Source organism: Staurois parvus, unplaced genomic scaffold (assembly GCF_062004578.1).
Source record: "Staurois parvus isolate SC_StPar_1 unplaced genomic scaffold, SC_StPar_1.0 ptg000468l, whole genome shotgun sequence".
Lineage (NCBI taxonomy): Eukaryota > Metazoa > Chordata > Amphibia > Anura > Ranidae > Staurois > Staurois parvus.
The window spans coordinates 7,420,679-7,444,047 of record NW_028318264.1 but is presented as its reverse complement, the minus strand read 5'-3'; positions in this window follow the sequence as shown (position 1 = coordinate 7,444,047).

Genomic DNA, 23,369 nt, shown 5'->3' with positions numbered 1-23,369 from the left:
ATGGTCTAGGGCTGTCAGTGGTGTACCCCAAGGTTCAGTGTTGGGACCCTTACTTTTTAATATATTTATAAACAATATAGGGTCTGGGATTAAAAATCCCATTTCAGTCTCTGCAAATGACACCAAGCTGTGCAGTGGAATAATGTCCTTACAGGATGTCTTCAACTTACAAGCCGACCTCAATGCACTGTTTAATTGGGCAACTATGTGGCAAATGAGGTTTAATGTTGATAAATGTAAGGTTATGCACTTGGGGGCTAAGAATATGCATGCATCATACATACTAGGGGGGGTACAACTGGGGGAATGAATGGTGGAGAAGGATCTGAGAGTTCTGGTAGATCACAAGCTTAATAATGGCATGCAATGCCAAGCTGCGGTTTCTAAAGCGAGCAAAATCCTCTCTTGTATTAAAAGAGGTATAGACTCCAGAGAGAGAGATATCATATTACCCATCATTAGTAAGACTATGTAACTATGTTACACTTACCTGCTCTGTGTAATGATATTGCACACAGCTGCACCAAACCTTCTCTTCCGGGATCCCTTACCCCCAGTGCTCTCAGCTCCTCACACATAAAGGCTTGCTTCTGAACTAGGCTGTGTGCATCCATTGACACACACAGGGCGGCTCAGCCCCCCTCCCCAATCCCTCTTCACAGGATTGTATTGACAGCAGCAGGAGCCAATGCTATCTCAGTCCTGTGAATGCAGGGAGAGAGTGAGGAGAGAGCTTCTACAGATGGGTGCTGCACTGGATTGAGTGAGGACTCAGTTAAGTACTTAGGGGATGGAGAGACAATACAAATACTGGGACATGTTTTACCTTAATGCAGGGAATGCATTAAGGTAAAAAATGTCTAGCCTTTACAACCACTTTAATACATGTCATTGATGAAAGGAAACATACTTACCATAAAGATGCAAACAAAGAGACAACATTTAATGCAAAATATAATCCATGGTGGATAAAATAACTCTACTGAGTTTCCGATATGTACTTGACAATTTGACCATTATATAACATTTTAATTATAATAATTATTATTATTATTACTACCAAAAGTTAAGGTCTCCACTACAGCAATTCTATTTTAACTAGTCAGTTAAGAATGGTGAACAACTGTACCGGATGCTAAAAACGTTTCCCTGAAACAATGGTTTGTCAGGGTAACTCAAATCATTATGGTTACTGTGCCCAGCAATCAATGGTTAGACACCATTTTTGTTGTCACATTGCATACAAATATGACAATGGAAGTTTGACTTATTAGTGAAATAAATAAGTGACTGAAATATACTGTATTTTGCAACAACTGAAAGCTTTCTAAACATATGAGCAGTTAGGCATTCTTTTTGTACTGCATTCTAGCTGCTAGAATTGTATTTTTCGTATTTCTGTATGTTTATGAGATACAGTAGGAATTTATTCACAGACATATTTTAAAATGTTTACAAAATCCAAAGTACATTGGATACAGTCAAGAAGACTGTATAGTGATAATATCAAGCCATCCATGTCTATCATATCCCCAGAGTATATAGTGTATCAAAAAACAGAACAAAAAGAAAACAAAAAAGGAAGTGTAGCAGAAGGCACTTTCAAATCAAATTAGAATAACAGCTTAGAACAGGGTGCATCTATCAGGTAAAAATATATAAATTTACATAGATTTTCATGGCATAAACCCAATCTGGTAACAGACAACTACCGAGTATAAAATAATATCAGTCTGCAGAAAGAAGGCGATACACAAACCATGGATCCCACTTAGCATCAATATAGGATTTTTTTTCATGAATCACATGAAAAATTTGTTCCATAAGCATAATAGCCTCCATCCTGGAAATATTTGTGTAAATGGTACAGATAGGTACTTCCACTTGTAAACTATTACCCAATGCATAGCAACTCACAAGGTATGCATCAACTTCTCCAGAGGGCGAGGGAGATCAGGGATGGTAGAAAATAGTAAGCACTGGGATTGAGTTAAAGTAACCTGTTCACCAGCCAACTTTAAAGGCGAGGTCAAAAAGCTCAGCCCAAACCAGGGACACCCTCTTACAGCTCCAGAAAGTATACAGGAATGATCTAACCTGAGAGCAACCTCAGAAGCAGTTAGATGAGGCCTGAAGATAGATATTAGAAAGTTTAAGCAGAGTATAGTACCATCTAGTAAATAGATTAAGTGCAGTATTCCAGACTGTCAACTGATACATTTCGTGAGATTCGTCCACATGATATCTCACTCCTTCTCCGCGAATTGCTCCCCAAGTTCCTCCTCCTATTTAATCATGTAAGGGAGCTTATAAGAGAATATGAGGTCAGACATGGATACAGAGATTAAATCAATACTTTACCTCTAGGGCGTATGACAAATATTTTCATATATGATGTATGAATCAGATGGGATTAGCACATAATGTGTAGAATAAAAATGTCTGATTTGTAAATATTGATAAAATCTGAAGGAAGGAACATCCTTCAACTGTTGGAGCTGCGAAAAGGAAATAAATGACGAACCCTCTTGGAGATGTGACAGATTAGTTACTTTATGGGTCTGCCACCAGCTAAAGTCACTTGGTCTGGAAAATACTGCTACAAATTTCAGGTCACCCAAAAATGAGGACCACCGAGAAATTTTGGAAGTTAGACAATACTTGTCCTTATAAAGGTGCCAGAGTTTGAGCAATTGACCCACTACCAAGTTACATTTCAGTAAATCCTATATGGAAGAGCCATGGTAAACCATGGTTCTTTTGAATCAGTAATATTCCATTGGGTTAGTTGTGTTAGTCAAGAGGCCAAATAATAGAGCCAAATTTGTGGAACTGCCAGACCTTCCTGCCTATGAGAATGATATAGTACAAGTCTAGAATATCTAGGTAGTTTATTTTGTCATACAAATCTGTATATATCCAACTGAATGTGGGATAGCTAGGCTTTAGAGGGTTTAAGAGGCAGTTTCTTGAGAAAAGTCATCTTAATAGCAACCACCCTTCCAAGAAATGATATCCGGAAAGTCAATCATGATATGAGCAGTTGCCTAATTTTAGAAACAGTAGCGGGTAGTTACATTGAAACGATTTGAGAAAGTCAGAGGTCAAGCTGATTCCTAAATAAGAAATTACAGAGGAGGACCAAGTAACTGAAAAATTTGTACTCAGAGCTTCTCTCCTGAAATGGGGTATGTTGATTGGAAGTTCCATAGATTTATTAGGATTAACAGGCTCTTTAAGGTAGGGAATTTAAACAGGACATCCAAAAGATTAGGTAAGAATAATGTTGGATGGGTAATAAAAGTAACAATCCATCTGCATACAGGCATAATTTAAAACTGAGAAGTATTTTTAATGAGGTCCTGTCATAATGGCTGTTAACTGTTACAGCTGAGGTGCTTATCAGGACTGGATACTTCAATAGGAAACACATGGAAATAGTTTTAGTTCCAAGGCAGAGCAGACTTATGCTGTATCATGCCATTAATGTACCTGTCCTAAAATAAGCAATGCATATGGATGACAATGGAAGACTTTAACACTGGATGCACACTTCGGATTGACAGATTATGGCCATTTTTGCCAGTTCTTTGAAAGGGCAGTTACATGTAATGATCAATCGGTATCATGTCCTAGGAGACTGGCTAGTCATTTTATCATTGTGCCATGTCCCAGGTAAAAGTTCTACTCCCATGCTTGGTTAACAGTGCAAATGAAATAATAAGTACATGACCTTCATTTCTAAGAGGCAAAATAGAATTATACACCCACAAATGTTAAGCATTACATAATAGACTTTTCATATCACCATTATTTCCCATTACTTATTTAATCTTTTTTATATTCACTTGTTGCAGTTGTCAAATTTGATCTATTATCTTCTGCACAAAACAATCTAAGAAACAAGTAAAAGAATATATGAATATACTTTAAGTATGATATGCCTAAAGGTCATAAAATATCACATTATGATTACATTCACAATTCTGCTGAAATCAAAAGTTAAAGGTCAGCTTTAAATTAGTACGCATGCCATTCTTTCATGCTCAATCTGTACATTTGTTTAGATTTAAAAGTTCTGAGACTCAGTAAAACTGTGTTTGAACAAATAATTGCTATTCACACTTTCATAAAACATGTATTGAACCTTGTCATTGCTAATCCGTTGCCATCTCTATCTTTGTTTATGTTAGCACAGCTTCAATACACCAAATAGTGGTTTTAATTGAAAAATGCCAAATGCTGCATAGCAAGTATTGATCAAAAGCAGGTGCCTTTATTGAAGCAAAAATACGTGAAGCCATGCTTTGTTGGAACAATTATTTGAATTCAAACAAAGCAGCCATTTGGGATTTCATTTTCACATGCATTTTCTTACATTTTGAAAATTAAAGTGCGGATAGATGTTGCAAATGTTTTGATTTTGTGGAACAGTACAAGATTTGGCTGTTGTAATAGAGAATAACCATATGGACTTCAAGTTCTTATGATAACTGGGAAAGAGAATCCTTACCCAATGGTTTTTAATTTAATCGTAGGTGTGGAATGGTTGGTGCTTTAGTACACTGATACTTGATTTCAACCTTTTCAACAACTACACTCCACACTAGAAATGAGGTTCAGGTTTGAAGGTTATGTACTTAATATTTCATTTGCACTGTTAACCAAGCATGGGAGTAGAACATTCACCTAGGACATGGCACAATGATAAAATTACTAGTCTCTCAAGATATGATACTGATTGACCATTACATATGACTAGCCTTTCAAGGAACTTGCAAAAATGGTCATAAAAGGTCAGTCCAAAGAGTGCATCCAGTGTAAGAGTCTGCCATTGTCGTCCATATTTATTACTAATTTTGGACAAGTTTATTAGTCACACAATACAGCATAACTCTGCTCTGGCTTAAAACTAAAACTAATTCTGTGTGTTTCCTATTGAAGTATTCAGTCTTGATAGACTCCTGATTTATGTCTTGCCTTTCACTGAAGCTAATGGCGCACGGATCATGCTCCATTAGCTTCTTACCTGGCCACAGAGGCAGGGAAAATGACACCAGAACCTTGAAACAACGTAATGCATGTTGCTTCAATATTCTTTCCTATATAGGGAAGATCAGCAAATGGAAATTCTCTGGTCTTCCTCAACTCTACCCAGTTGGACTTGTCATGGATCCTGGAAAATATGGTGGGGGCACACTACTGGGGGTCCATGGAAGCGATCAGGTAGCTGTACAGCCGCCCAATCACTTTTCCCTGACAGCTTGTCAGATTTGCATGCACTGTTAAATAAAAACCCTGCCGCTGTGTAAAGTACCCTGTAGCTGTTGATGTACTGCATGACATGCAACAATGACAGTGAAAACGGTTAAAGGACTTTTTTCACAGTGTATGTGTTTAATTACTATTTTTACTAACTTTATTAATTTTTTGTACCTGTAACTTTGGATAAAAATTGATATGCAGTTTGGACAGCAACTAAAATATGGCTTCTCCAGAAGCAATTTGCAAGGCGCTACAATATGTATTAACCACTTGCCCTCCAGAGGATTTACCTCCCTTCCTGACCAGGTCATTTTTTGCGATACAGCACTGTGTTACTTTAACTGACAATTGCGTGATCATGCAATGCTGCACCCAAATTAAATTTACGGCCTTTTCCCCCCCAGAAATAGAGCTTTCTTTCAGTGGTATTTAATCGCCTGTGTGTTTTTATTTTTTGCGCTATAAACAAAAAAAGACCGACAATTTTGAAAAAAAAAACTATATTCTTTCGTTTTTGATATTAAACATGTCCAGTTAAAACATTTATAAAATCTAATTTCATCATATATTTAGGCCAAAATGTATTGTGCTACATGTCTTTGCTAAAAGTCATCCCAATACGTGTAAATTAATTGGTTTACGTGAAAGTTATAGCGTTCACAAATGGTGGTATATGTACTGGAATTTATTTATCTATTTATTACTAGAAATGGCGTTGATCAGCAACTTATAGAGGGACTGCGGCTGGCATTCTGACACTGGGGGGAACTGACTTGGTGTCACTGACATCCCCAGTGACACCAAGACGGTGATCAGTGCTAACAAAAAGCACTGACACTGTACTTACGGCACTGGGCAGAAAGGGGTCAACATCTGGGGCAATCAAAGGGTTAACTGTGTGCTGTTTTACTATGTGCTCTGTGTGTGTGTTTCACTGTAAGCGCACTGCTTTGTATGGCTCTGATATGCAGAGCCATACAAAGCAGTGTGCAGGAGCTGACAGGGGAGAGATCTGTATTGTTTATGTACAGTTCTCTCCCCCTTTGGTAATACTCGGAGATCATCGGGTGCCAGCGGGGAACCACCAGCTGGGACCCGGTGATTGACAGCCGAAGCTGCAAATGGAAGCACTGGTTAGGGTGTGCGTGCCCCCTACCTGGAACTGCAAGTTCACATATATATATATATATATATATATATATATATATATATATATATATATATATGATTTTGTACACCCTTGCCGCCCTGTAGCCGTATTTCTGCTATAGGGCAGTGCGGAAGCCGTTAAGGTAGATGAAGATTGCAAGTCGGCCAACATCAAAGAGAGCTAGATGAAAGCATGGGATTGTTACCATTTGACCAGTAGAACCCCTGAGGCTATTCATTGCTCCCAAACATGGCCAGTTAGGTTTCTGAAGGGGGAAGAATCATGAGAACATCCACTGTAGACATCTGCTTAAAAAGAAAAAACTCAACTCTGACCCTGGGACAGGAATGAACATTTGTGACCTCTGGTACAAGACATCTTGCACAAAGGATCAAGCCTGTGATTTTCAGGGGACCCAAATGAGCGTGTATCCTTAGATTGGACTAGAGGCCCTAATGAGTGAAAGATCTCAGTGAGAATAGACATGTGTGAGACTAGAGAAGTCCCCTTTTCTTCCTCTATCACCTTTATCCCATTTTTCCCCATTACCTTTTTGTAACTATACTGTACTTACATCCCTATTTTTAAATAAACCCAACCCTTGTTTTAAGAGCTAGTCTTCCTACATTAGAATCAAGGCACCCCAAACAGAGTACATTTTTACAGAACACCTGTACTCATTCTACTGGTGGGGGAGTGGATACCTGTATCTGGTTACACCCTTATTATAAAAGGGATTGCCAGAACCCAACATAAATCTCCCCCCCCCCCCCTGTATTACCCCTACTCACTTTTGGGACACCGCAGGATAATACGAGGCCCTTGTTCATCAACCTTGGCACAAAAGCACTTTTCAAGGCTTTGGAGGCTTAGCAACATCCCCCCACCCCCATGTAAAAAAAACACAGGGAGATCAAAAGTATTTTTAGGACCCTTGGCCAGGGGGTTCTGAATTAGATAGTTTGCAAAACAGGAGCTTTAAGAGATATGGGGCATTAAAAGTTGAATAGGCTGAGGTGCAGGAAACGTTAATCAGGGGGGGCACAGGCGGCAGTAAAGTACAGAGGGATAGGTTCAAGGGGCATAGGACTGATCTCTGAAGGCTGCAGGTCACAGGGAACAGATTATAAGGCACAGTCTTTGGGGCAGCAGATCACAAGGAACAGATCACGGGGCAGCAGATCACAAGGAACAGATCACAGGGCAGCAGATCACACCGCATAGAAATTAGTGATTCATGGTCACAACTTCTACTCACCCCAATCAGCTCAGCTCTCATCCTGCATGTAGGGCGTCCCTTTGAGTCCACAGACAGAGGTCCACCATAACTCAGGCTCTGATATCATTCAATCTGAAATCTCTCACTCATCTCCCCCACAGAGGTGCAAGTATAAGATATGGGGGGAAGAAGGCAGGCTCATGCTGTTGCTAAGTAACCAGCCTTGCCCCCTGATGGCCATATGATCCACTGGATCATGGCATTTCCCTGGCAGCTGCTGATGGTGGGAACAGGGTAGCATGCTCTTAGGCATGGGAAGCCTACCTGGCGCCAGAGCAGTGGGCACCCTGCAGCATGTAGTTTCTGGGGGCCCTTTATCTTCTAGCTAATTGTGTTCAGAGACCAAAGCAACTTGCCAGTCTGCTCAGGGGCTGAATAAAGGGTGGGGGGACGGTGGCACTGGTGGGGACTGGAGCCTGTGACACCCCAGATGTTGAAAGGCATGTGGTCTGATTTGGCTACAGGAAGAGAACCCACCCATTCACTGCTCTCCCTTTCTCGTCCACCCAGGCCACATGTCTAGATGATATTCTGGTTGGCAAAATAAGGGGAACCCCACACTTTTTTTTATCCTTTTTTATTTTAGTTGTTACATTCAAACTTAAATTAATCATATTGAAGGGTTGCTGTTCTATGTAAACCCAGTTATTTGTTAATTTAAAAAATCAATTTCACAGGTAAATATGTACTGCTTGCATATGCTGTCACCAAGACTGGCCTAAATATTGTAGTGTTTGTAAAACTGGCCTTAAATATTGTAGTGTCTATAGGTTATGTGCAAATTTAGAGTCTTGTTTCAATGTTGCTTTCAAAGCCACATAAAAAGATTCTCTCCCCCACTCTACTTTATTGTCAATACATGTTCTCCTTGACAGTGGCCAGCTTCTTTTCCCCTTTTTTGACTATAGATTGCTATCACCCTTGAAAATGGTCATAATTTAGTATCAAGATTTTCATCCATAGACTTCAGTGGGGTTTGATGCTAAGTTCAGATTTCGCAGATCTCACACTGGATTCTACAAATCCCCTGCATACTGAACCATACTGAAAATTTGCTCATCCTTACTCCACACCAAATTCTCCTTCCAAAGTAAAGCTATGCATGGGTATAAGAGGTCAGTTAACCTATAAGAGGTCAGTTAACCTTTCAGACATGATCCAACTGCCGTCTTGCACCACATATGGCCATAAACACAACAGTTCTGTTCATCCATGTTTTCCTATTTATGCAAATGGATAAAAACAGGCAGTGACAACAGGACAGCAGTACTAAAGCTAAAGCTGATTCAGCTCTCCTACCTGACACCAGATTGCTTTATTAGGCAACTTATATTTTCCACTTTCAGACCACCTGCCTGCAATGTACTGGTGGTGTGTACAGGCACAACAACATACCTGTACGTCGCTGGCCTCTTCTGGGTACAGGGCGTGCTTGTGCCCCCACCTGCTGACTCCCATTATGATTGTACACAGCTGGAGTATATCAACAGGTCCCAGCCAATGATACATGACAGAGACCTACTGATTGACTATGTCCAATCACAGCCCAGAGCCATGTGTTGACAATCAACACAGGGCTCTGTACAGAGGGAACAATCTTTTTGTTTCTTCTCTCTGCAAAGCAGTGAGAAGGAGCAAAGATATTAAGTTAAAAGCAGCACATAATACACACATTGCACTTGTTAGGCAAACACTTAACCCCTTGTTTACCATGAAATGTTAACCCCTTCCCAGCCAGTGTCATTGGTACAGTGAGAGTGTATAGTATTATCACTGATCACTGTACTAGTGTCACTGATTATTATTATTATTATACAGTATTTATAAAGCGCCAATAGTTTGCTCAGCACTGTACATTACAAATTATGTCAGTGTCAGTTAGTCAGTTCCCACCCAGTGTCAGGTAGTGTCAGATTGCCTGCTGCACTATCACACTCCCACTATACGTTACTGATCACCACCATTATTGTATAAAAAAATAAAATAAAATTCCAGTACCATAGTTTGTAGATGCTTTAACTTTCAAGCAAACCAATCAATAGACTTTTATTGGGATTTTGTTTTTACCAAAGACATATAGGAAAATGCATTTTGGCCTTAATTTTTTTAAGAAATTAGATATGTTTTATAGTAGAAAGTAAAATATATATAGTTGTCTTCCAAATTTTTTTTTGTATATATACCGTAATAAAAAATAAAAAACCCAATGGTGATCAAGAAATGGCCTAGTCATGAAGGGGGCAAAACTTTCTATATATTCTATATCTATATTTGTCATACAGTGTTAAATTAATCTTGTAAAAAAGACCTGTGTGTTGTAAATGTAGTGTATTCCCTTTGTATTCGTAAGCAGGAATGCATCCACTATAAGATAAAGTGAGAATTTTGCCTTAGCTTGTTCCAAGGAATAAAGAGTAATGGATGGAAGTTGTATCATGTCACCAACTAGTCTTTCTGTATATAATAGAGCTGCTAGGATATAACAAGCTTAACAGATTAACATTCTGCTGGCAGCACAACAGTAGCTTCGTTATTGTTGCATTGAGATGGAGAGGTCATGGGGTGATTAAAACTGCTGGAGATTCCCTGCTTGTGTTAGCTGGGAAGAAGAATTGATAGGAAAAAGTGATCTATGACAAATTTGTGAGGCCACAAGTAGGAATGTTTATTCAGATTCCAGAATGAGGAAAGCACAGTAATCATTTAACAACAGAGATTACCCTCCGCCTGTGATATATTTTTCCCATTCCTTTCCCAAATATGTTAACCCTCACAGTATGTATTACATCTATAGCAAATTAAGGATGGATCAAACTAAAGGGTCCTATTGAAGGTAGCAACTTTATCTCTACTTACCCCAAACTACCATATCCCTTCCAATTAGCATAATAGATTACAAGCGTTTCCATGTTCTTATTCTTTCTGTTATGCCCAAATAGATTGTAAACTCTTCCACTTACTCTATCATCTTCGATATCATGCCTTTACAGTATATCCCAATAGGTAGTTGGTACTTGTATTTTCCTCCTATATCCAGACAGAATCTGAATGTTTTAGTCATTTATGACTTGAATGATTTTAAGTTCAACATTCAAGATTTTAAGTTCAATAGAAATTAAATGCATCCAGGGCTGTATTTTTTCACCAGACCACATAGGCCATAGCTAGTCTAGATGCACAGGTCACTGAACAATCCTGATGCCCTGTCTGCCCATTATTAGAGGCTCATCACTTTAGTCAGTACAGTACCAGTTTCTTAATATGCACACATTTCTGAGGCATGTAGCAGTATGTGCTAAATTCTATGGAAAAGGTGGGGGGGGAGGGGGACCACAAATTCATAGCACTGTGTGGATCTATCTGAAGGCTGGCAAGCAGGGGCGGACTGACAACTCATGGGGCCCCCGGGCAATAGGGGATCATGGGGCCCCTGTGTCCTTGCCCAAACTCAAAAAAGCCTATGAAAAAGGTACCAGGGGCATCTCATGGGGCCCCCTACTGACTCCGGGCCTTCGGGCAGTGCCCAAGTTTCCAAATGGTCAGTCCACCCCTGCTTGCAAGAGGATCAGGAGCACTGCCTGGCATAGGATGCAGATCCTAAAACAAGTTGACTGCTGATCTGAGGTAAGTAAAAGGGAGTATACCTATAACAGGTAAGGGGGATGGGAGCAGTTATGATAGTAAAGTTAGGCAATCATATACATAGCAATAGAGTTTGATTTACTAAAACAGGAGCTTGGAAAATCTGGTGCAGCTGTGCAGAGAAAGCAGTCGGCTTGTAGGTTTTTTTTGGTCATAGCTTATTTGAATTAGACTTGTTTTCCAATGTTAACAATCCTCAATAATGAGTGTCAGAAACATACTTCAGCATTTAAAGCCACATGGGTGGATTACACACTCTAGGGTTGATTTACTAAAGGCAATTAGATTGTGCACTTTGCAAAGTGCAATTGCACTCTACAAGTGCAGTTTCTCCAGAGCTTAGTAAATGAGGTGAAGCTCTGCTGACTTCCATCATCCAATCATGTGCAAACAAAAATGCTGTTTTTTTTATTTTCCTTGCCTTTGATTGGGTATTCTTGGCAAAGGAAAGCTTTGCCTCATTTACAAAGTTCTGAAGCATCTACACTTGCGGAGTGCAACTGCACTTTGCAATGTGCACAGTCCATTTGTAAATCAACCTCTACAGTATGTATCTCTGTGAACATGTTTCTGAATGTTTCCAAATATCAATGTATCAATGTCAGTGTATCAATTATGTCTCTGCATACATGTTTACATGTTGTCAATTTATTACTATGATTCCACTGCTCTGTATGTATGTGTGTGTGGTGGGTGGGTGTGTGTGTGGTTGGGGGGGGGGGTGTTTGGGGGATTCGGTAGGGGTGGGGGTCACTAGCTAGATAGTCTAAAGGCAAAATAAAGAAAAAGTAGCAATCTGGGATCTGCAAGCATCATGCTATGTCATACTATCTATGCATTGCTTGATTATTAGTACTGGAGTTGGGAGATAGGTGAAGTCATACAAAATTACTACTCACAACAAGCAGCACAAGGGCTAGAAGTATTCCTTTCAGTATTATAAACTCTTAGTTTCTTCATAAGAAAATATTGGAGGTGATTTACTAAAACATGAAAGTGCAAAATCTGGTGCAGCTGTGCATGGTAGCCAATCAGCTTCTAACTTCAGATTGTTCAATTAAGTATTGACGAAAAAAAAAAACTGGAAGCTGATTGGTTTCTATGCAGAGCTAAACCAGATGTTGCACTCTCCAGTTTTAATATAACAACCCTATTGCCTGTATATGGAATTATTGCATCAGTTCAAACAGACTTGAAAAACAGATACATGGAAACAATAAAAATAAGAAAAGGGGTGGTGGTGTTCTTATCAACTGAGTGATGTGATAAACTCTCTGACATACTCAAGGTGGCCTTAATCTAGTTTTGTTCTACTCCCCCTCTGCAAAATAGATCTCTGTGCTGGAGATCAACTAATAAACACTTAATACAAGCAAAGAGTAAATGATATGGCAAATTGGAGGAATTCTATGGTCACATCATGCACTTTCATTTGATAATATCAGCATTGTAATAGCAATACAAACAATAGGTATTTTTGACAATCCAACATAAGCTGATTTGAAAAATCTCCTGTCTGCTGGCCATCTCTTTCCACAACTTTCTGGATTTCCATCATGCTTTCTGACTTCCCCTCAATATCTATGAACTACACATCCCATGGTACCTTGCTGCCTTCAAGCAGTGATTCCTGTACTGACTCCACCTCCTGAAACTCCTCCTATTAGCACCTCTGTAGTTCTGAAGGTGGGTTCAGTGCCTACTAACAGGGAATAGTGAATATATAGGATTCAAGGAAGTAAATGTTTGGGGATCTTCACAAAGTAAGTTTACAAACTTCCAGATTGTTGAGATCAATAGGAATAGGCTAGAATTATATAAACGTGAGTGCAACCAAATGAAATGGTACCTTCATCCAATCAACTGTGAAACAAGACAAGAGTGGGGGAAAGGATAGGATTATTTTGAATACTTCCAGATTATTACTTTCTAACTGCCCTATAGCAGATATACTGCTACAAGACGGCACGGGTGCACAAAATCATGTATATATACGTGCTTTTGAATTTCTGCCGTTCACGGCCGTGGCTGTCAATCACAGGGTCCTGGCCGGTGATTACTCGCCGATGGCTGGTGATTGCCAAGCATCTCCGATGGGGAGGAGAACTGTATGTAAACAATACAGTTCTCTTCCCCGTCAGCTCTGGCACAATGCTTTGAATGGCTGTGCACAGCACAGCCATCCAAAGCAGTGTGATTACAGTGAAGCACACAAACAGTGCTTACAGTGAAACAGCACACAGTTAACCCCTTTGATTGCCCCTCATGTTAACCACTTCCTGTCCAGTGCCATTAGTACAGTGTCAGTGCTTTTTTTTCTAGCAGTGATCACTGTATTGGTGTCACTGGGAATGTCAGTGACACCAAGTAAGTTTCCCCCCAGTGTCAGAATGCCCGCCGCAGTCCCGCTGATCGCCGCCATTACTAGTAGAAAAAAAAAAAAATTCCAGTATCTATACCGCCATTTGTAAATGCTATAACATTCAAGTAAACCATTAGGGAGATTCACCCTCTCTATTTGTCCCTCATCACCAAAAGTGAAAGTAAAAGAAAATTACTGGTAATTTAAAGGAAAAAAGCTGACGCCCCATGATTCCCTCACTAGAAAGGGATTTCCCTTCACTTCCCTTCCTGTTTTGGCTATGGGACAGGAAATGAAAGGAAAACCTGCTTTATAGGACACAGATTGTGAAAAAAAAATTGACTGGATTACAACCCTCCCTTACTCTATCCAAAATGAAGAAAAAACATTTTTCCTTCAGACATACTTTATTTTATTATAAACAAAAACAAAAAAAAACACAAAGATACCCTAAACATCATAATTATTTAAAGTAATATTAAAGGTTTATTAACAAAACAAAAAAAAAACAAATATGGCATACTTGCCTGCTCTGTGCAATGATTTTGCACAGTGGAGCCCCGATCCTGTTCTTCTTGGGTCCCCCTGCCAGCGCTCCTGGCTCCTCCCCTTTGACCAGTGTCCGCAATAGCAAGCCACTTGCTATGGGGGCACTGGTGCATGCTCACTCCTGAGCTCCGCTCTATGCATCCACTACACAGACTCAGCTGCAACAGGGGCTTTTGGAGGGGACTATAGGCTAGCCTTCTACCCACTGATTATGGCCCATAGAGGAGACTGGGGATTTTGTCTGCTTCTCCAGTCAGAGCATGGAGGAGAGCCGAGTCCCAAAACCCTTTGACTGGCCAGGAATATCTTCCAAAGTTATGCAGCCAGGAAGTCCCCAAAACAGCAGTGTGTCTGCAGGAACATTGTGTTGGACAGATCGTGCAGATGCACTTTCACCAACTGGGGATATGGAACTCTTTTTGGGCATGTTTCTTATCTTGCCCCGGGTGATCCTTGAGAGCTGCATGCTGCATTTTCCCATTTTGTCCTGGCTACTACTAACTTTATAACTTTCAATACTATTTCCACCAAAGATGTGCCACTTGGTAGCCTACATCTGAGCTGGATCTCGGGTGGGACATTTAGAAATGAGTAGTGTAACGTACTTTATGTATCCGGGGCTGTGGAACTGTTTCTGGGTCTCCTGGTAAGCAAACCCTGGCTAATCAAGACTAATTGTTTTCCAGCACATAGACAAGGGAGGCAGGATGGCGAAATCCCGTGACTACTAGCCATACTGAGAAGACTTTTCTAGGTGCCTAGCTGTTAATTAATGTTTAAAGGTTGCATTGTCATGTTTTTACTGGTTGCACATCTTATCTATGCTAAAACCCCCAAGAGGGGAATGTTTTCCGGGGGGGTATAAAGTATGTGCCTGGGTTTTAATAAACAATTATTCCTTTGGTTTTACCTCAAAATCTTGTCTGCATATGATGCTTGGGGTAAATGGCTGATAGTAGCTCTTGGTCTGCTAGGGTTTAGAGGGCAGGAGACACTGTTTGGAAGAGGCACCCAGCTGTGGTGCCAGGTGGTCCATCACAGAGCCGTGGATCAGCCCCACACAATGATCTCTGCTTATGGGCTCACTGGCTGTGATTGACAGCAGTAGGAACCAATGGCTTCCCTTGCTGTGTCTCAGCCAGTGAGGAGAGAGAGAGACCCAGGACAACTGAGGCTACTGTGCACATCACTGTATTAAGAGGGAGCTCAGATAAGTATTGGGGGGGCTGAGAGGGTAGCTGAACACAGAAGGTTTTTTACCTTCATACATAGAATACATGAAGGTTAAAAAAAGTCTTAGTCTGTAGGGTTCAATATTGAGCTGGCCCACCCTTGGCAGCTATAACAGGTTCAATTCTTCTGGGAAGGCCGTCCACAAGGTTTACGAGTGTGTCTATGGGAATGTTTGACCATTCTTCCAGAAGCACATTTATGAAGTCAGGCACTGATATCAGATGAGAAGGCCTGGCTCACAGTCTCCAAACTAATTTATCCCAAAGGTGTTCTATGGGGTTGAGGTCAGGACTGTGTACAGGCCAGTCAAGTTCCTCCACCCCAAACTCACTCATCCATATCTTTATGGACCTTGCTTTGTGCACTGGTGTGCAGTCATGTTGGAACAGGAAGGGGGACTCTTCAAACTGTTCCCACAAAGTTGGAGCATGAAATTGTCCAAAATGTCTTGGTATGCTGATGCCTTAAGTGTTCCCTTCATTGGAACTAAGAGGCCAAGCCCAACCCCTGAAAAACAACCCCACACCATAATCCCCCCTCCACCAAATTTTACACTTGGCACAATGCAGTCAGGCAAGTACCGTTCTCCTGGCCACTGCCAAACCCCAATGTCCATCGTCTTGCTAGACAGAGAAGCATGAATCAACACTCCAGTCTCCACTGCTCTAGAGTCCATCGGTGGCGTGCTTTACTCCACTGAATCCAACGCTTTGCATTGCACTTGGTGATGTAAGGCTTGGATGCAGCTGCTCGGCCATGGAAACCCATTCCATGAAGCTCTCTATGCACTGTTGTGCTAATCTGAAAGTCACATGAAGTTTGGAGGTCTTTAGCTATTGACTTTGCAGATAGTTGGCGACTTCTGAACACTGAGCGCTTCAGCATGCGCTGACCCATTTTTACGTGGCCTACCACGTGACTGAGTTGCTGTTGTTCCCAGTTGCTTCCACTTTGTTATAATACCACTAACAGTTGACCATGGAATATTTACTACACTTAAATTCACTGAGCTTCTGGGAGCAACCCATTCTTTCACAAATGTTTATAGAAGCAGCCTGCATGCCTAGGTGCTTGGTTTTTTTTTTTTACCCCTGTGACCATGGAGGTGATTGGAACAAGTGAATCCAATGATTTGGAGGGGTGTTCCAATCCTTTTGACAATATAGTGTACTCTTTTGGGTATCAGTATTATAAATGAAGGATTTAGTGCCTAGAGTTTAGCTTTAAGTTCATCCTATAACAAAATAAAATATTATAGAAAACTGGATTAGTTTAATATGTAATAACACGTTTATGTTTCTTTTGCATTGCCAAGCAATTCCTTTTCAGTGGTGACCACTTCAAATCACGAAGAACTCACAAAACTATTCTTTGGCACTTTAATGCCTCTACAAATGTCAGGAGGCTTCAATAAAGCTAATTTATTTTGATGCAATTCTAAATCAATGGTTTTAAATACCACAGATCATTTATTCTGTAGGTACACAATAGAAAGCTCTAGAATCAATTTAAACTATCTTAACATTCGCTTAGTGCTTCAACTGTGCACAATGAAGGCACATTACTGAACACAAATCTTACTAAGCATGGGAAATATAAATTTGCTGTGCTTGCATTCATATATCCAGGCTCGTCTCTCTCTAAACGATTTTAATCAATATAGTCACAGTATTCAGATCTTAAATCAAAACAAAACTTCAGACAATGGAATTATTGAAAACAAAACTATATAGTGTGAAAAGATGGGTATAGAGCATTATCTGTGGATTCTCAAAAGCTACTTTTCCTAAAGTTTGGTTATCCTTTCATTTGTTATGACCAAGTCTGGGGTTTCTTTTGTATACTGTTCTTTCAAGGGAAAATGTCACCAAAAAGAAGTGTTCAGCAGTTTACTGATAAGATAAAGTTACACATTTTTTGCTTAGTCTTTTAATATACATATACTATATTAAATATTACAATACTATAATGAAAAAACAACCACATTTTTATTAAAACAGAACTATACTGCAGTCGTATTACTAAATCTGTGAGCAAAACTGTAAGCAAGCTCTTTACTGCAGAAGACATATGCAATAAAGAGCATGTCTATTCATGTAGCAGTTTTGTTTCCTTTTCAGACCAAGCTGTTTTTAGAGTAAGCTCACTAACCCTTCATGCCATGTGTTCTGGGCTTACATGTCCCTCCCCGAGGCCTGGACCCTCCATGGAGGATGTCAAGATAGTAGTAGTGAGAAATAAGTGAACATCTGTTTGCTGATCTGCCTTGTAAACAATGAACATATAAGCATGCAGCTCTGAGCACTTCTGGGTTAAGAGTTGGAAACCTCAAGCAGATCTGGCCAGGGAAGAAGCTAACTTAGAACAGTCTGTGCTTGATTGGCTTCAATAGAGTGTCATTAGGGGTCTAAAAGACCTCAGATTTCTTCTTAAAGAGAACCTGTCCCCTGTACTATGTAGCCCTCCTGTGATAAAAATGAAGTACAAGAAATTTAAAACAATTTCATTAAACAAGCTTAAAAAAGAAAAGCTAAATAGAAAAGGTGAACCCTTTCGCTACCAGACAGCAAGAATATGGCGCCACTCAAAGCTGGACAAGACACAGTCACTCCGCCGGCAAGGAAAAGGGGAGCAGCGTCCCAAGTTGTAACAGAAACTAAGCAGTGTGCAAGGAGGTAGGATGGATGCCAGTCATAACCATCCCAAGGAGTCCTGTGAAGACTCCCTCTGACATAGTTACATAATTACATAGTTAGTCTGGCAGAAAAAAGACAAGAGTCCATCCAGTTCAATCATAATAGAAAAAAGTTATAATCCTACACTCACAGTTGATCCAGAGGAAGGCAAAAAAACCCAGCAAAGTATGAACCAATTTGCTCCTGCAGGGGAAAAAAATTTGTTCCTGATCCCCAGAGAGGCAATTGGATATTCCCTGGATCAACTTTCTCTATAAATCTTAGTATGCAGTTATATTATGTGTATTTAAGAAAGAGTCCAGGTCTTTTTTAAAGCAATCCATTGAGCTGGCCAAAACCAACTCTTGAGAGAGTCTATTCCACATTTCAGTTTTGTTGGACAACTTAGCCTGTTAAAGGAAGTATAACTCCTTCCTGTCTGGCCTAGAGCAGATTGATGGCTGGGACATTACTGAACACAAACCTTACTAAGCATGGGAAATATAAATTTGCTGTGCTTGCATTCATATATCCAGGCTCGTGTCTCTCTAAACGATTTTTTGGCGTATTTTGTGAGTCACGTGTCAAGTTTCTATCAGGCGACCGGGGAGGAAAACCATGCATAATCTCATCTGAAATACATATGCGTTGCGGTAAATTTTAACACAATGCATTAAAAACACATTAAAAATGCAATTTGTGTTTTTGAAAAATGCATACTGTGTCAATAAATGCACCCCTGTGAACTGGCCCCAAGAGTTGTTTTCAGTAGACCCAACAGACTTCGGGCAAAAAAACTATAGTCAAATAGGTGTGATTTACTAAAGTTTTCGGCCCATTGATTGTACAGCCACCATATTTAACATTAGTATAACTTTACAATATAAATATAATCCAAATGAACTATGTAATAAAATAAATAACTAAAAGGGATTATTGTGTTTTATATGATACTGGATTTTACAAAATAATATTCATCTGTGAACTGGTATGTTACAAGATTGTTACACTTATAAATTAGTTTTCATGACCTGAAAATATTAAACCTCAAGCAAATATATTGCAGGGGTGATCATATAGCCCCTAATGGAGGGTTTTCTTCTCTTGGCTAGCAAATATCTGCAGGATGCTGCAGCAATGTGTTTCACTGATTACATTCATAGTGCTATTGTCAGCTAATCAACACTGGAAAATCAATTGTTTTGCTGCCTTTTTATTTAAACTAGTACTTTTGCCACCAATCAGCTACACAAAAGCTACTTGCATTTGGATTGCTCAACAGTGCTATATGCCCGGACAGTGATGGAAACAATCCATCATGGATACATCCAGTCTAAAATTATTATTACATTATCACATTAATCTGAAAACTGGACAAGTGGTCAGAAATATAAAATGCTGCATACACAAGCATTTTTTGGTCAGTTGATCAACTGTTATATAAATACTATATCATAAATGTTACAGTATATAAATACTACCTTATGTTATATAAATATTATATTTACCATGATATCTGCTGTTTTATTCCTAAATGTATTGTAAGATATTAACTTCTATGGCAGTTTTCAAATTAACACTTAGATTTTATATTTAAATTGGTTGTAAAGGCGCAAGGTTTTTTATCTTCATGCATTTAAACCTTCTGTGTGCAGCAACCCCACCAATACTTACTTGAGCCCCCATTGCGATGCAGTGATGTGCACAAGAGCCTCGGCTCTCTGTGACCTGTCTGTCAGGGCAGGGCTGTGGAACGGACAGGTAGGCCTAGTGGCAGGGTAACGCACTGACTGACGACAACCACCACCAACAGACCGAAGTCCCTCAGGGCGCGGAGTCTAAGTCCCAGGCTGCCCATCACCAGGGCGAAAAAAGAGGGAGAGAACAATGTTCTTGGACAACTTGCCAGCCAGCTTGCTAACAACCGAATTAACCTGTCTAACAGTATGCGTTTATAACAGGGGTTTAGTTAGCACACATTTGCAAATACATACGTAAGCCACAGAGCCACGACACGGCACCCTGATCATCTGTGGTCCTAACACAGATGATCAGGGTGCCGTGTCGTGGCTCTGTGGCTTACGTATGTATTTGCAAATGTGTGCTAACTAAACCCCTGTTATAAACGCATACTGTTAGACAGGTTAATTCGGTTGTTAGCAAGCTGGCTGGCAAGTTGTCCAAGAACATTGTTCTCTCCCTCTTTTTTCACTATGTGATGCCTGTTTATGTGTCCTTGCTTCATAAGCCAGTTATAGACTTGGGCGGGTGGCCACTTTTATGCATGCCCATCACCAGGGCCCCTGATGGTGGGGATGGACTTGACGCAGCCAGGAACCAGGTTGCGGCCCCCGAGACACCCCGGCTGCGGTAATGGCCACCGCCAATGGCGTGTAGCTGGTAGGAATGACAATAGCGTAGTCAGGCAGGCCGGGTTGACAACAACGGGACAAAACGGTACAGAACAGCAGACAAGAATCACAGGTCACGGGCCGGGTTCAGCAACGGAAGGTCAGATCAAAGGAAAACACAGAGAATGGTCTAGTCACAAGCCGAGTCAGATACCAGAAGAGTCAAGAGAGTATACACAGAGCTGTAGCAGACACAAGACACAAGTGCAAAGAGCATGTGCGGATCACAGGCTTAAATGTACTCAGCCACACCCCTCTGGGGGATGGACCTCAGAGACCTGAAGGCATAAAAGACTCCCACCATGTTCTGCAGAAACCCAAGATGAACGCCAGTACATGAAGCCGCACAGTCTCTGGGAAAAGGTAGGACCTTGACACTTTCCCACCTCATTGGCTGAGAAAGCAGAGCCATTGACTCCCACTGCTGTTAATCACAGTCAGTGAGCCAATGAGGAGAGAGCTGAGGGTGGGAGTCGCAGCTCTGTAAGTGTGAATGGACACACACAGAAGAGCCTCAGGAGTGAGACTGCTTGGTTGTCCCCCCTGGGGGGCACTTGGCAAAAGGGAGGGGCCAGGAGCGCTGACGCGGGACCCAAGAAGAGGATCGAAGCTGCTCTGTGCAAAACCACTGCACAGAGCAGGTAAGTATGACATGCTTGTTATTTTTTTTTAATTGCCTTTAATATCAATTTAATTCAGAGTAGCACTGTTTTTTTCACATTGATTTTGTTTTTTGCATGTTAATAATATTATATCTTAAAATGTATTATACCAATACATCATAAAATTTTGAAACATGCTTGAACATATTTTTATACTATATGACATAGTTCATTTTACACAATTATAATATGAGTTATTAATGGCCCAATCACACCATTCCAGTGCAGTTGGTTGTAGCAACATTATGTGCATTAGCAAGTTGCACGTCAATCATTTTGAATGCAGTTCCAAAGCACATGCTTTACAGCACACAACACATGGTAATGCACTATCATGCATTGTAATGCACTGCATTGCCAAATTTGTTGCATGCCCATTTTTTGCATTCTGCTGTATTGTCCTACACTGGCATTTATTTAAAATTTGCAATCACAATTGGAAAGTGGAATCCACATAAATTCCTATCATTTTGTGTAAATTGCGTATTTGTAATCTGAGTGTTTCGGGCAAATTAATTGGGTGAAAGTATGTAGTATTCCATTAACTTATTATATTTTGATTGCATTTTAATTAAATTTTTGTTTCCAGCATCAAATGTTAGCTGCCTACTGTCAAGTAAGTGTTTCATGAAGTAAAGAACAATAATAATACAAATATGTCTGCTGTCATTTAAATAATTGAATATGAACGTCAATCTGTGGGTTGAGTCAAAGATCATAAAAATGTAATTTATAGTCCATTCATTTTTAAATATATTAGCACCAAATTAATTAATGATTGTGACTGATTCAGAAGGAACTCATGGAATACAGAAAGCTTTTTCTCAGTTTCAAGGGTCATAAAAAGCAAAATTCTTTCACTCATTAAAACATTTGTTATCTTTGTTTTAAAAAGAATAGTAAAAATGGAACAAATTCATATTTTGAATTCTTTTTTTTTATTTTTAAGGCCTAACACCAGCACATTTTGATAGAGTGGAGAAGAGTCCATCTAGTTCAACCAATAGTAAAAAAAAGAAACAAAAAAACTATCATATTCACAATCCAAGTTGATCCAGTGGCAGTCAAAAAAAAAAGAAAATAACACAGCATGATCCAATTTTCTCTAGTGGGGGAAAAAATCCTTTCTGACTCTCCAGGAGGCAATCAGATATTCCCTGATTCAACTACCCTTTGTGTTATTACTAGAGATGAGCGAATCGAAGTATCCGAAGTGGAATTCGAGTCGAATATCGGAAAAATTTCGATTCGTGCCGAATCCGAAAAACAGCCTAATTCGGACGCGCGAATCGAAATTTTTCCGAAAATGGCGGCTGACATGTGCGGCGACGGAGCGGGGATGTCGGGGAAGGCGCGCAGACAAGGCGCGCTGCCCCATAATGCATTCCTCAACGACATGTGATCGCATCAGCCAATCAGCAGCCAGCCAGCCAGCACTGTGTAATGGTCGAGGTATATATAGCGGCCATTTTGGAAATCTTCATTTGCCTGCAGTCATTGAACAGAGGCAGACCGCTCTGTACTAGGGACAGGGACAGAGTTAGGGCCACAGAAACGAGAATTGGGGACAGAGAGAAGTTACTTAGGGACAGAGAACCATTACTCAGGGACACAGACTTGTTAATGAGGGCCACAGAATCGTTATTTAGGGACAAAGAAACGCTAGTTAGGGCCACAGAATTCATACTCAGGGACAGACAGAATTGTTACTCAGTGCCAGAGAATTGTTACTTAGGGCCACAGAAACGTTATTAGGGCCACAGAATTTTTACTCAGGGACAGACAGAATTGTTACTGAGTGCCAGAGAATTGTTACTCAGGGACAGACAGAATTGTTACTGAGTGCCAGAGAATTCTTACTCAGGGCCACAGAATTCATTCTCAGGGACAGACAGAATTGTTACTCAGGGACAGACAGAATTGTTACTGAGTGCCAGAGAATTGTTACTCAGGGACAGACAGAATTGTTACTGAGTGCCAGAGAATTGTTACTCAGGGACAGACAGAATTGTTACTGAGTGCCAGAGAATTGTTACTCAGGGACAGACAGAATTGTTACTGAGTGCCAGAGAATTGTTACTCAGGGACAGACAGAATTGTTACTGAGTGCCAGAGAATTGTTACTCAGGGACAGACAGAAT